Below are 13,369 nucleotides of genomic sequence, written 5' to 3'. Positions count from 1 at the left end.
CATTGACAGAACTGAGAGGAAAAACTTATGGTTACAGTCATAGTGGATTCAGAAAATATTCCATAAACACTGGGTACAAAACTTGATGGTACAGTATGCCAGTTCTTCTTAAGGCACTCAATTTAGAGAGTCAAACCACCTGCAAGCATCTATCATGTTTTAGCAGGTATGAGGATACTGAAGTACCCAGAGGAATCACAGAACAAGCTAAATGCCACACAACTCAAGGATCAAACACAAAACCCTGGAGCTCTAAGAAGCACTGCTATCCACTGCACCAACAGGGTACCGCTGTAATAACATTGTTACACATTTTTATTGCTTATAACAAAGACCATGGTGTGTTTATGGTGGAAGTTAAGGAAGTCCTATAGAGAAGGTAAGTTCTGCATCTTTGAGATGAAAATGTAGTTTTCACTGTATTCAGTTCCTCTTCTACATTAGAAAACTGTACAAAGAAACCGTTGAAAGACATGTTGACTGAAATAGCTTGTGTCATGCAAATTGTAAAAAGATATTTCATCTTGAATAAATGCACGAAGAAACTAAGTGTTCTGCTTAGACTCTTTCACTGTGTGTGTGTACCTTGACTTCTCAGTTCTCTGAGTAACTCATGTGGGGTCACACTTAGATTAAAATGTGCATGCCTACTGTGCTGCCATTGAATTTATTTAGCTTCACTTATTGCTTATATATTTTGCTCTATATTGACGCTACAAGGTCTTGTCCACCGCACTGAATGCAAGCAAACACTGAATAACAGACAGATAAAGAAAAGTATTGGGAAAGAAAAAAAAGGCTAGTAAGGAAAAAGAAAGTACACAGAGTACCGCATATGCAGCCTACACCCCTTTTGTTCAGATTGCAGGTTTTTGTGATGTTAAAAGTAAAACCATATCTAAATATCTGATGTGTTATAACAATGGGCAATTCACAGAAAAAAACAAGTAGATAAAATGTGCAATAAGCTGGCTATATAAGTGTGCACACCTTGTGTAATGGGGGCTTGTGATGGTGCACACAATTAATCACTTCAGATTCATGTTTAAAAAAAAAAGCGCTCCCTGGACTTTGTAGTCTGCTACGTACATGCCGTTTCTCACAAAGAAACAAAAACAGTTAATAAATAAATAATCTCCTGCCACCTGTACCAAAAATCCTATGCCCATGTTGAAGCACGATGTTGGCAGCACCATGCTATGAGTCTTTTCTTTAGCTGGGACTGGGGAGATCAATGGAGAGGAATCATGGATAGCTCCAAATACATAGCGATTTTGGCACAAGGCTTGCAGGCCTCTTCCAGACAGCTGAAGATGAAGAAAAGTTCACTTTCCATCCCAATAACAACCAGGCACAGAAATCCATCTCATTCAAGAAATGGCTTCAGAAGAATTCCAGCTCTAAATCCTACTGAAAACCTATGGAACTTGAAGAGAGCTGTGCACAGAAGATGGCTTCTTAATTTAATAGATATAGAGCACTCTTACCACAAACAACAAAAAGTACAAATGCTTTAAGAAAGTACAGTATAAGAAGAGGAAAGTGCACACAAAGAAATTTTTAGATATGTAGCTCTTTTATATCCTTTATATTGTACTTGAGTTTTAGTATGAACAACCTAATGCATAAAATGTTTATTTATATAGGTATATGTTTTTTGGATGTTTGGTACTGTGGGCTCATTTTTCACACTGCAAAGACGCAAAGCAGTTTTTGTTGCCTGCTGCTCACAGGTTCCCACCTCTGTGAATCCCTGTGGAATGAGGCTTGGGAAACCTAAACACACATTTGAAGAGTCATGGCCTGCATAACAGTGTAAAACAGCAGGCAATCATGCAGTGCAACTGAGGAAAAACTGTGTCTGGGAGTAAAAATTTGAGAGTCTATTTCTGTACAGTGGAGTCAGCACTGTGTAAATGCAACACTAAGGAATAAAACTCAAATGCAGCACACACAAAAAAAAACATCTGGGGGAAGAGCTATAAAGATGCAAAGGCAACACAAAATCAACTGCTTCATGTGAATAAATTACAACTAAATCTCTGCAGCTCAGAGCAGGGGATTTTACATCTACATTGTGGATTCCTTTTTTTCAAAAGCCTCTGGCACAACTGACAAAGCAGCTTTATCCTGGTCAGAGTCAATGTGGCTATGGTGCTCATACCAATACACTAAACACCATACACTTATTCACAACTAGAAGCAATTTTAAGTAGCCACTCCAGGTGTGTAGACGGAAAAGAGAGAACCTGAAGGAAACCTACGCAGTATGGTTGGAACATGCGAGGTTGTATACAATCATGCATGAGACCTTTAATTTGTAAGGTGACAATACCACAAAATTTCACCTTTATGACCGAAAGGAAGCCTATTATTCACTCAAAGGTCATGAAAAAATAGCTCAGGGAGCTCATGGCAACCAAAGGATGGAAATAAGGTCATGGAAGTAGAAAATTCATTAAATTCCTCAGCTGCAGATAGAGCCTTTAGGGAGAATGATGCTTTCCTATTTTTATTCACGACGAGAGGAAGAAAAGAGCAAAGAGAAAGAAGTTTTAGACATATGGATAATGATCAGTTCGGCCACAGAGGCATTAGCTCATCTTAAGAATCTAACAATATAATTACCCATTCAAAGTGTTTAATTTCGATCTGGTCATTTTTTTCCTTATACATAAAACAAATAGCAAGCTGTCTTGTTACTAGTGCCAATCTGGAAATAAGTCAATTATGGTGCAATCACGTGGAGTAGACTCGCTCAAGTGTGACTTGCTCAAAAAAAATCCAAAATGTGTCCCTGACAGTGGCTCAAAATTACACATCATAAACAACATTTTGGAAAAATACTGGACCACCTGCTTATATATATATATATATATATATATATATATATATATATATATATATATATATATATATATATATATATATATATATATATATATATATATATATATATATATATATATGATATGAAGACACCCAAAATGCTGATTGTTGACTTTTGCTAATAGGTTCATTATCCTGTATAGTATTATTAAATGTATTTAAATAAAGAAATGTGTATATTAATGCATTCATGCCAATATACAGATTTTTGTATATCTGTCCTTCAGTAGCAAAATAATTTTATTTTGGGTTTGTAGTAATATTATTTGAAATAAGTAACAATAAGTAATGAACCAGATCCAAACTCAGGTCAATACAGCTTCCATGGACAATAAAAAGATCAGCGGTGTTAGGATACCTGTAGCTTCCTGAGTGAGACTTTATATGCCTTTGCATTTGACAAACTTATCTCGATATTGGTCATTCACAAACAGTGCAAAAAAAAACAGAAACACAATTTCCAAACTTTTAATTTACTTTAAATAAAAGCTACTGCTGATTTTACAGCATGAATATTGTAGACTTTTGATTATGAATCTGCTCATTTTCACAACATATTTAGTAAAAAATATACAGTCATATAATATGAAATAATAGTCCAATACTGCAGATCAAAATGAATGGATTAAGAAGCTTTTAGCTTTTATTCTGCACTTAAATGCACTTAGATCTGCCACAGAGCCTCAGAAGAGCTCCAACAGTAGTCTTTTTGTTAAGGAAAAGTTCTGTTGCAATTAGCTTGCAGTATATATATATATATATATATATATATATATATATATATATATATATATATATATATATATATATATATATATATATATATATTTAATTTTTTATGTTTGTCCATTAAAAGAAAATAATATTAAATGCTTTGTGTTGGGTTTTTTTAATGGCCTGTGTGTGTGTGTGTGTGTGTGTGTGTGTGTGTGTGTGTGTGTGTGTGTGTGTGTGTGTGTGTGTGTGACAGAGAGAAATAGAGAGATAGAGAGAGAGAGAGAGAGAGAGAGAGAGAGAGAGAGAAAGAGAAAAAGAGAGAGTTTTCACACTCCAAATAAAGCTATAAACTATAGAAAATCTCTGTTTACCTTGTGAGCTCACTCCGTTTGGCAGTCTCGACAACCCGTTTTGTGTGTGTGTGTGTGTGTGTGTGTGTGTGTGTGTGTGTGTGTGTGTGTGTGTGTGTGTGTGTGTGCGTGTGTGTGTGTGTGTGTGTGTGTGTGTGTGTGTGTGGTATCAGTTATTAGCAACGGGTGTAGCTCTGCGTCAGAACCCGCGGTAGTGGACAGCTCCGCTTCGGCACCGGTTCAGCGCGCGGACGGGGTTTCCGTCGACGATGCAGCCGTAGTAAAAAGCTCCTTCACTGAACACAAAAACATACAGCCTGTTTTTTTTTTCCAAGTCCCAGATAAATGTCCAAGATCATATGGAAGCCTCCGTGACTCTTTCTACCCTTTTAAAGTTAGATGATATTGAGAGATCGTTGTGCTCCAGGTCTGGTGCGCGCTGTATTTATTATGAAGCCTCGTGACTTCCTTCAGATAGCACGCAGTGTGTGCAATCTGAAACAGGCAGTCAATATTTGTTGTTGTCGAGGTTCTAAAAGTCCTTTGGTCTATAATCGGCAATAAATGTGGCCGTGTTCACACTCAGGCGATGCACCGACATCAGAAAGCCCTGAACAGGTTCTTTCTCCGCATTTAAACCTGTTTGTGAAGAAATCGGATCCGATTTTTTTCTGAATCTTTGTTAAAGCTCTCAAACTCCCACTCATACCACCCTGTAAATCTTTCAGGGCGATGTCCAGCTTGAAACTGTTTGACAGAAGGCAAAATCCGAGCAAGTTCAGAAGACGCTTTCACCAGGCATGTCTTATTTAACACTAGGGACATCCGCCATCCCGATTCATCACAAAAAGAACAGGATAGAGACAGGACCGAGCTCCCATAACTTCCCTACAATCATGGATCAGAAACTGGAGGACTTTCCTGACCTGTATATCAGGAGAACTGACTTACCCTAAATAAAGAAATATATTGCTAACAATTGACATCAGAGCATCAGGACACAATCAGGACGCTGTTTCAATGAGCAGCAGTACGAAAAAAAATCGAATCCGAACCAGACAGTATTTTACACAGCTCATGGTCTTTTATAAAACACACGTTTAGAGATGAAAACACAGCGCCGGCGAAGTTGCACAAATTCCGCATTAAAGCAAACAAATGCGATCATTGAAATTCCGCTCTCGTTCCGCTTGTCATTCACAGTCCCAACACAAAAAAGCGTGTGTGTGTGGGATCATTTTAAAGACTGGGGTCCGAGACCCGGTTCGTCCACAGCGCCAGGAATTAGTTCAACGCAAACGCGACATTTCTGCTCGCCATAACGTTTCCTTGTTCACAGATCATCAGCATCATCAGAGTGTTGGTGGTGACCGGCAGAAATCGCCGGCTGCATGTGCTGTTTGCCTGAACACAACAGCGCCTTCATCCTCCCAGCATCCTCCCAGCATCCTCCCGCTAATGTAAAGCATGGAGGATCCAATCCTCACCGCGCCACTGCGCGCTCGGTAAAACACGGTACAGCCGCTCGGATCGGACTGCCCTCATAAAGCCCTGTACATTAATCCCCGACATGTAAACGTACAGAATATTTTGTTTGACAATAATTTGGTTTGAAATTTTTGAAACAGAAATGTTTGTAAGTTAATCTGAAATTGTTGGAGCTGCCTTAATCAAATAGATTTTGTAGTCAACACACTTGATTTTGTAGACAAGCCTTTAAAATGACTGGCTACTCAATACAAAGTGACTGGAGTGACACACACACACACACACACACACACACACACACACACACACACACACACACACACAGACGTACGCCCACACAAATGAACAAACTCATGAACTGTAAAATTCTGTTTGCTAAAAAACAATTGCTGTTAAAACAATTCAGGGTTTACATGCCACTATTTAATATTTATGTATTATTTATTATACAGACAAATCCATTTGCCCTAATAAATCTGTACCGTACTGATTAGTGCTACAGTGTCATTTTCTTACTGTCTCACTGTTTAATGATGTTTTTTGGACTAAATATCAAACATGTGCACTTTATTTCAGTTAGTTTTGTCAATTTATGATTTCCTATGGAGCACCTTGGTCCTTGGGGAATGTTGTTTCATTTAACTGTGTACTGTACTGTATATGGTTAGAATGCCAATAAAAAGCCTATTTGATTTGACGGAAACTACTGAACACCTGAGATCTAACTGGATACCTCGGGGCTGTACCAACCAACACCACATTTTAAAACTAAACAAATTTATAAATTAATAAAACAGAAAAATGAGTAAACATCTGTTAGTGGCACAACACATTCGAGCACCACCAAATTTATTTCATGTAAGAGCCTGATTCGAGATTACAAATCCAGATTCAGTTGATAGAATGATTTTTCTTTTTTCACTTTTTAACATCAAAATAAAATAAAGCATATGATTTCTCATGCACAAGATTCAAATCCAAATCCCAGTAGCACCAACAATATTTCATAATAGTTATTCTAGCGTTTACATAAGTGTGGAACATTCAAACCAGACTACATTGCATGCACTCTAAAACCCTTATAACCTCTGAACATTAGACATCCTGCAAGCTGTTAAGTTCTCAGAACTTGCCTTTGGTCTGAGAGGGCCATCTTTTTATGTTTGACAGAGTGCCAGGTTTTTTTATTGTGTAATATCACAAGCAGATGGTTACTTGGAATTTGCTAGTGGTTTTCCTTATTAGCATTAAGATCTCTGTGTTAATTTTCTTCTTCATCATCATCATAATCATCTTCTTCTTAATTATCATCATCATCAGGAACACAGAATATGGTAGGTTCAGATCAGATCAAAGTTATTATGAGTGTACATAGCCACAGGGCAGCAATCGTCACAGAATCCAATGAAGGTTAATGAAGGTGTTAGGAGGTTATGCAGACGGTCACCACTACACAGAGCACCAGCAGTAGGGATAAAAGCATCAGACTAATTGCTTACCACATTAATTTATTTCTTCAAGAAAAGAAGTCACTTTATCAAGTTTGAAGGTTGCTGTTGTAAATGATGAGGTTGTTTTTCATTCCCCCCTCAACCTAGAAATCTTTTTCTTTTGTCACTGGAATTCACATTCATATTTTATTTCACAAGCTGAATATATTTGACCCTTTATTTTACTTTAGATAATGGTTGTTAGAATTGATATATATATATATATATATATATATATATATATATATATATATATATATATATATATATATATATATATATATATATATATATATATATATATATATATATATATATATATATATATACACACTAGCTGAAAGTACCTGTACTTCGCTAAGGAAGGCAGAACGCTAAGCAATATGCCAATAAGCAGTAAGCACTGAGCAGGACTGGATGATCAGAGATCAGAACGTAACGTCAACAAATAACGTACTACCCCTTTGTAGTACGGATACAGGGCAAACTACTTTGAAAATAATTTTTATCGTGCATCTAACATCTAATAAGAAACAATGTACTAAGTTTCATTAGGATCCTTAATGTTATTTCGAAGAGTTTACAATGCGTGAGAAATCGCGATTTTCGCGAGTTAGCCGCGATCCAGGGCGAATTTTTCAAAACCCTTTCTTAGTGAGCACCTAAGACCCAAGAGGAAGGTATGTTCCAAATTTCATTGCAATCCGTTCAGTGGTTTTTGAGATTTCGTGATGAGTGAGTGAGTGAGTCAGTGGTATTTGAGCTTTATATATATATATATATATATATAGATATTGCGAGTTAGCCGCGATCCAGGGCGAATTTTTCAAAACCCTCTCTTAGTGAGCACCTAAGACCCAAGAGGAAGGTATGTTTCAAATTTCATTGCAATCCGTTTAGTGGTTTTTGAGATTTCGTGATGAGTGAGTGAGTCAGTGAGTGGTATGTGAGCTTTATATATATATCGCAAGTTAGGCGCGATCCAGGCCGAATTTTTCAAAACCCTTTCTTAGTGAGCACCTAAGACCCAAGAGGAAGGTATGTTCCAAATTTCATTGCAATCCGTTCAGTGGTTTTTGAGATTTCCTGATGAGTGTGTGAGTCAGTCAGTGGTATTTGAGCCTTATATATATAATAAGAAAGGGGATACAGTACAACAGAAAATTTATATATTCAGTACTTTGGAAATATTTAGTCAGAGATTTGAGAAGAAAAAAAGTAAAGATTACAGAAAGTGCACAGGGTGTAGTCCTTATTATTTTCCCTCTTTATTCTGCCCCATCTGTCCCTCACACAGGTATTATTGTAATTTGACTGTTGCCAAGCCTTTTCCAAAACTGCTGCCAAGCCTTTTCCAGTATGACAATGTCCCTGTGAACGAAGCAAGCTCCATGAAGATGGTTTACATGACATATTTGAATAGTAAAGTGGTATAACATGAAAATAATATCCTGTTCAACTTCATTATACATAAATAATTACAATGATAAAATTACACAAACCAAATCTATAAATAACCAACCACAATAACCAACATTGTCAGTGGTGGTAGCTTAGAGGTTAAAGCGTTTGACTTTGGCTCAGAGGGTCATGAGATCAAATCCCACTTACACCAAGTTACAAACTCTTGGCCTCTGAGCAAAGCCCTTAACTCAATAGCTGGTTAATGGCATAAAACATTGTTATAAACAATTTTTATTTTTATTTTTTTTAAGGACACAACTGACTGGATAAAAATTTAAGTAAGAAATACTGTAATAAAATCTTTTGTAAAAGAGCATGAAAAAAATCTTCCAACCAACAGCAACAACCACTTTACTCTTAGGCTATAATTAGAAATCAGTAATAAAGGTCAGAAACATTGAGAAGCAGTGGATCAAGCTGGTGAAAGTCTCAGTGGACTTTCTTGGCAGATACAGTCAGAAGAGATAGACCAGACTTGAAAAGATGTGAGAAAGGATTCAACTGGGACATGAAATCCCATTCTTGAACTAATCATTGTAATAGAATACTGCCAGGATACTTTACAAGCCAACACCTGGTATGGTTTGTCCGTAGCTGTAGTATCAAGTGCATTAGCTTTCTGATGTCACTAGTTAGTCTCAGGAAAAGAAAGTTAATTACCTGTTTCTTTTCTTAAATTTGACAAGGTTGTAAACTCTCAGCTGCCTTTTACAGAGTGAGCAGATTTACTAGAAATGTATTAAAATAAGTAAATTCTGTTTTATTCTTAGAGGTTATGTTGTTATTATAGCCATGACCTTCTTCTAATCAGCAGCATTATTTTTAAAGATTGGGCTCTTATTGAGGTTTTATGTGAAATAAGTGCCACTCTGCCACTGTTTGAGAACGTATTTATTAGGGGCTATTTTTTTCAGCTGAAAAAATACTAATAAAATCTATTTGATTAATACTTTTAATCAATGGACATTTTGGGAATCTTAACACAGCGTGTCACAGTATAACAGAATAATGACACTTTTGCCCCGACCATGTTTTTCCAACACACATCGTTTATCCATGGTGGTGTTTTCATGCTACTCAGAGTACCTGGAGTATCTGCATGATTTGTTTTGCCTGTCACATCCTATAACATATGAATAATTGCTCTGTGTGAAGCAACAGGACAGAACAGAGAGCACATTTGTGTGAGTTTCTCCCCAGGGACTGGCCTGACAGCTCGCTCCAGGATGAAGATCCGAATAGAGTTCTCTCCATCTTCGCTCTATCTATGTGTTAATGAGACTCACATAGAAAAAAGGTGCCCTGTGCTAAGGAGAAATCATTGCAAGCAAATGAGAGAACAGCTTATACTTTGCCAACTGCAATGAATTGACTTTCTATAGGAATGCAGACAAAATCGCTAAAGCAGAATATCAGCAGGTCTCTATAATGCCAAAGACTGTCTCCACACAGGAGATTATAGGAGCTCAAGCACCAATCATATTTAACCAACTATGTTTAGCTAATTCATATGCTCCACTGCACCTTGGGAACTTCAGAACCACAAACCACAGGTAAACTGCAGCAACTTGGACAAGTCCTAGAGGGCACAGAGGCACACAAGATCAGTAGTCAGTGCATTATACTTACCAAAATAATCTAAAAATTAAAGGCACTAAATTGTACTTTTCCTTGCACTGCTGTAGCACAGACAAGCGTACAACTTTTGTATTGTAAGATTTAGCTTGTAAAATGTCTAAAGCTTAGTAAACTCTATATGGGGAAAAACATCAATGAGCTTGATATTTAGTGGTGAGTCAGTATTGGTTGCCAGTTACAGAAAAATTCTCTTTTGTGATTGATTTTATCATCATCATCATTATTATTATTATTATTATTATTATTATTATTATTATTATTATTATTATTATTATTATTATAATTTCGAGCACCAGTAAAAGGTTAATTGGTGTAAAAAAAACTGTGTCCGTTTGTACATAGTACTGAAATTTCCGGACTATAAAGCGCACCCATGTATAAGCCACACCCACTGAATTTGACAAAGATTTTTATTTTAAACATAAATAAGCCGCACCTGTCTATAAGCCTACATTGAAACTTATGCACTTTACACAGGCTTAAACGAAAGACAGTGTCTGTTACACGGTGTAACGGGTGAAATATGTTGCGCTTCCTTTAGGAGCATAGCGATATTTTGGGAATAGCCTGCCGCCTAATTTTTCCGCTATTACTGCATGTGTGGAGACCGAGGAATATGTCGGTATAAATATATATATAAATATATAAGTATTTTTTGATGCTTATTTTAAGTTTCTTTGACTAACCCGTAATGCTGTTGCCAAGAATAATAAAAAAGCACGAGTTTTGGAAACCTGTCTGTGCTTATATGATTTCTGTTGCAACTGGAGTTAGCGAGCTTTTCCTTGAACCAGACTCAACGCGTTACAACGGCTTGTATCTAAACAGTAGCCTACCAAGAAAGTCATTGTTCACTTTCTTCCTCCTTCCTTTCACAACTATTTCACTCGGGAGTTTATCTTTTGGCATCGTCGTGCGTTTAAGAAAAACGTTTTTTCTCCCGATGCCGTGCAGCTCAGAACTCAGGTGAGGTGCCTTTTTTTTTGTTTCCGTTCAGAAATTTCATTGGTCTAAAGTTATGGGGTTCGGTTTTTTAGCTTGAAGTTTGTGAAACCGAGAAAAACCCAGGAAAAATTCATAAATAAGCCGTTTCGTTGTTTAAGCCGCGGGGTTCAAAGCGTGGGGAAAAAAGTAGCGGCTTATAGTCCGAAAAATACGGTATTTCTATTTCTATTGTTTGTTTCTATTGTTCATCATACATTAGTATTAAGAGAGGAACCTATTTTAAGGTTTGAATGATAGAAACTAATTTGATGTGCTTACAGATGAGCAAACTCCTGATGTACTTATGTTGCTTGTACACTTTCTGTAGTGAAATATCGCTCTAAATGTATTACTCTTTGCCACAGGGAAGTGCAGCCTTTGCTGTAACAAGCCACATTTAACGAGTGTTGTGAGCACTGGTTTAATATTAATGATGTAATGTTAATTACACTGACTCATACAGTAAAAAAAGTTTAATATACCAGAAAAGTTAATGAGAGGTTTGCTGAAAAGATATGCATCTTTACAATAACATGGCAGAAAAAACTAATAGTTATGCATCTGTAAATTAGCAATTTAGCAAGTGTGGTTAAGTTACTGTAACACTAGTTACAGTGAATGTTCCTTGCTGTAAGTTACTATAAAAAGGAAAATATTTCTTTCTCTGTCCCTACAGTGATAGTCAATGCCACATATTCTTGTTATTGCACTTATGTTTATGCTGACTAGTTTACAGTATCATTTCCCCCTTAAAGCGCATACTTTATATGGTTACAAAAAACTGTTTAGTTTTTAGATCCATGCTGGTTCATATGGCTGAAAAATCCATCACAGAAGCTGGTTTTGTGAGAGCAGATGGTCTTTCTGGGCTCTCCTGAGTTCTGTGTGACAGAATGAAAAATCAGGTTATTGTTTATGGCTGTGAAGATGGAGCACCTCTGTTTAGCATAACAAATTAAACTCAAGCTGATAGGCACTGGTTCATAATTACACAGGGGGCCAATGCAATGGACACTCCAGCATTCAGCAGCACAATGGAACATGTTGTTCAATTCAGTCCTCAACAGGAGAAACATGAGTGGGAGGATTCAGCTGTAATAGAAATGGAGTCAGGTGCGTAGATACTGTATGAAGCCTTTTATGATGCTACAGATTATATAAAATGCACATGCAGAGTATACAGCATGGCTGGTGTCTTTAAATGCAGTGAGCAATTAGTGTTCATGTCTATGAGGTATGATGTGTGTTAAAGGTTAATATAGCTTTTCAGTGGAGACAAAAGAATAGTCCTGCATTAAAAGGATAAAGGTGAGCATAAAGTAGTGTGGTACTTGAAAGTATAAGTGCAACTGGGACTCATTTGGGAGGTCAGCTTTATCATCACTTGCAGGCTACAATAGGCTACCAAATTGATTTAATTAATCACTTGATTTAACATGTCATTCGCTATTAAATGGCTGATCAATTATAAAGATTATTCTGTAAATGAACATTCAAGCATTTCCAAGAGTACTTTGAATGAAGAGAGAAATGATGTGAATAGGAAAACCTAATAAGCCATAAAAAATACTATTAGGCTTCCAAATAATACACAACACAGTAACCAAGTCCCAGTGCAGCAGAAAGCATATCAGTTTTACATCTAGCACAAACAAGATGCATAGGGAGACATCTTTCATTCTATTCACATCTGTATTGAAATGAAAAAAATGACTACTGAATTTACCCATGTATTACGTGGGCTATAGATAGATCAACAGAATAAAAATACAGAATTACCAGTGTATATTTAGACGGTACACCTGTTTTGACATAGGAGGAAAGAAAAGTAGAAGACAACCTCCTAAAAATAGCAGTGACCAAATTGATAAATTTGCTGAGCCCACAAAATTGTTGTATTTAATAGATATTTGACTTGTAAATAAAAAGCATTACTTAACTTGGACTACATTAAACACAATGATATGGAGGGCTCGAATTTATCAACTAGGCTCCTGCCATTTCTAGCAGTTTGTCCTTTTTTTCTTAAGTTATGGTCGTCCCAAATCCTGTGAAGGCACAACCATTTCTTCTTGAATCAATTCAGATTGGCCACAGCTCCATGGTCCCCTAAGCTCTGGTTACTGGCTCATGTGGGTTTCCCTTACTATGTGATTGAATGCCTTAGGCATGAATGAGGTTGAGAAGGTGAATCCCACCTTACTTACCCCATCTCACCATCCATTTCCCTCAAAAGCACATGAGGCTTACTAAAATCTTATATGCCTTTGTATGTAAGCAGTAGAATATTGCTGCCGTAATATCTTATACATGAGTGATTTGGTTTACAATTTGGGATACCTAAAATAA

The 13,369-nt window shown here is 36.7% G+C and overlaps 1 protein-coding gene across 1 annotated transcript in view; it reads right to left on the bottom strand.

Moving 5' to 3' along the window:
* LOC310719075 (xylosyl- and glucuronyltransferase LARGE1-like) overlaps window positions 1-5,735 on the bottom strand; it is a 50,126-nt gene extending 44,391 nt beyond the window's left edge. The window contains exon 1 of the mRNA XM_083528396.1: window positions 3,978-5,735. The gene's annotated coding sequence lies outside the window, so the exon portion shown is untranslated. The remainder of the gene's footprint in view (window positions 1-3,977) is intronic.
* Between the last annotated feature and the right edge of the window lie 7,634 nt (window positions 5,736-13,369).

Source organism: Silurus aristotelis, assembly GCF_946808225.1.
Source record: "Silurus aristotelis genome assembly, chromosome: 24".
In the NCBI taxonomy this organism is placed as follows: Eukaryota; Metazoa; Chordata; class Actinopteri; order Siluriformes; family Siluridae; genus Silurus; species Silurus aristotelis.
Note: the sequence above shows the minus strand (reverse complement) of the source record. Positions and strands in the feature narration are given on the sequence as shown.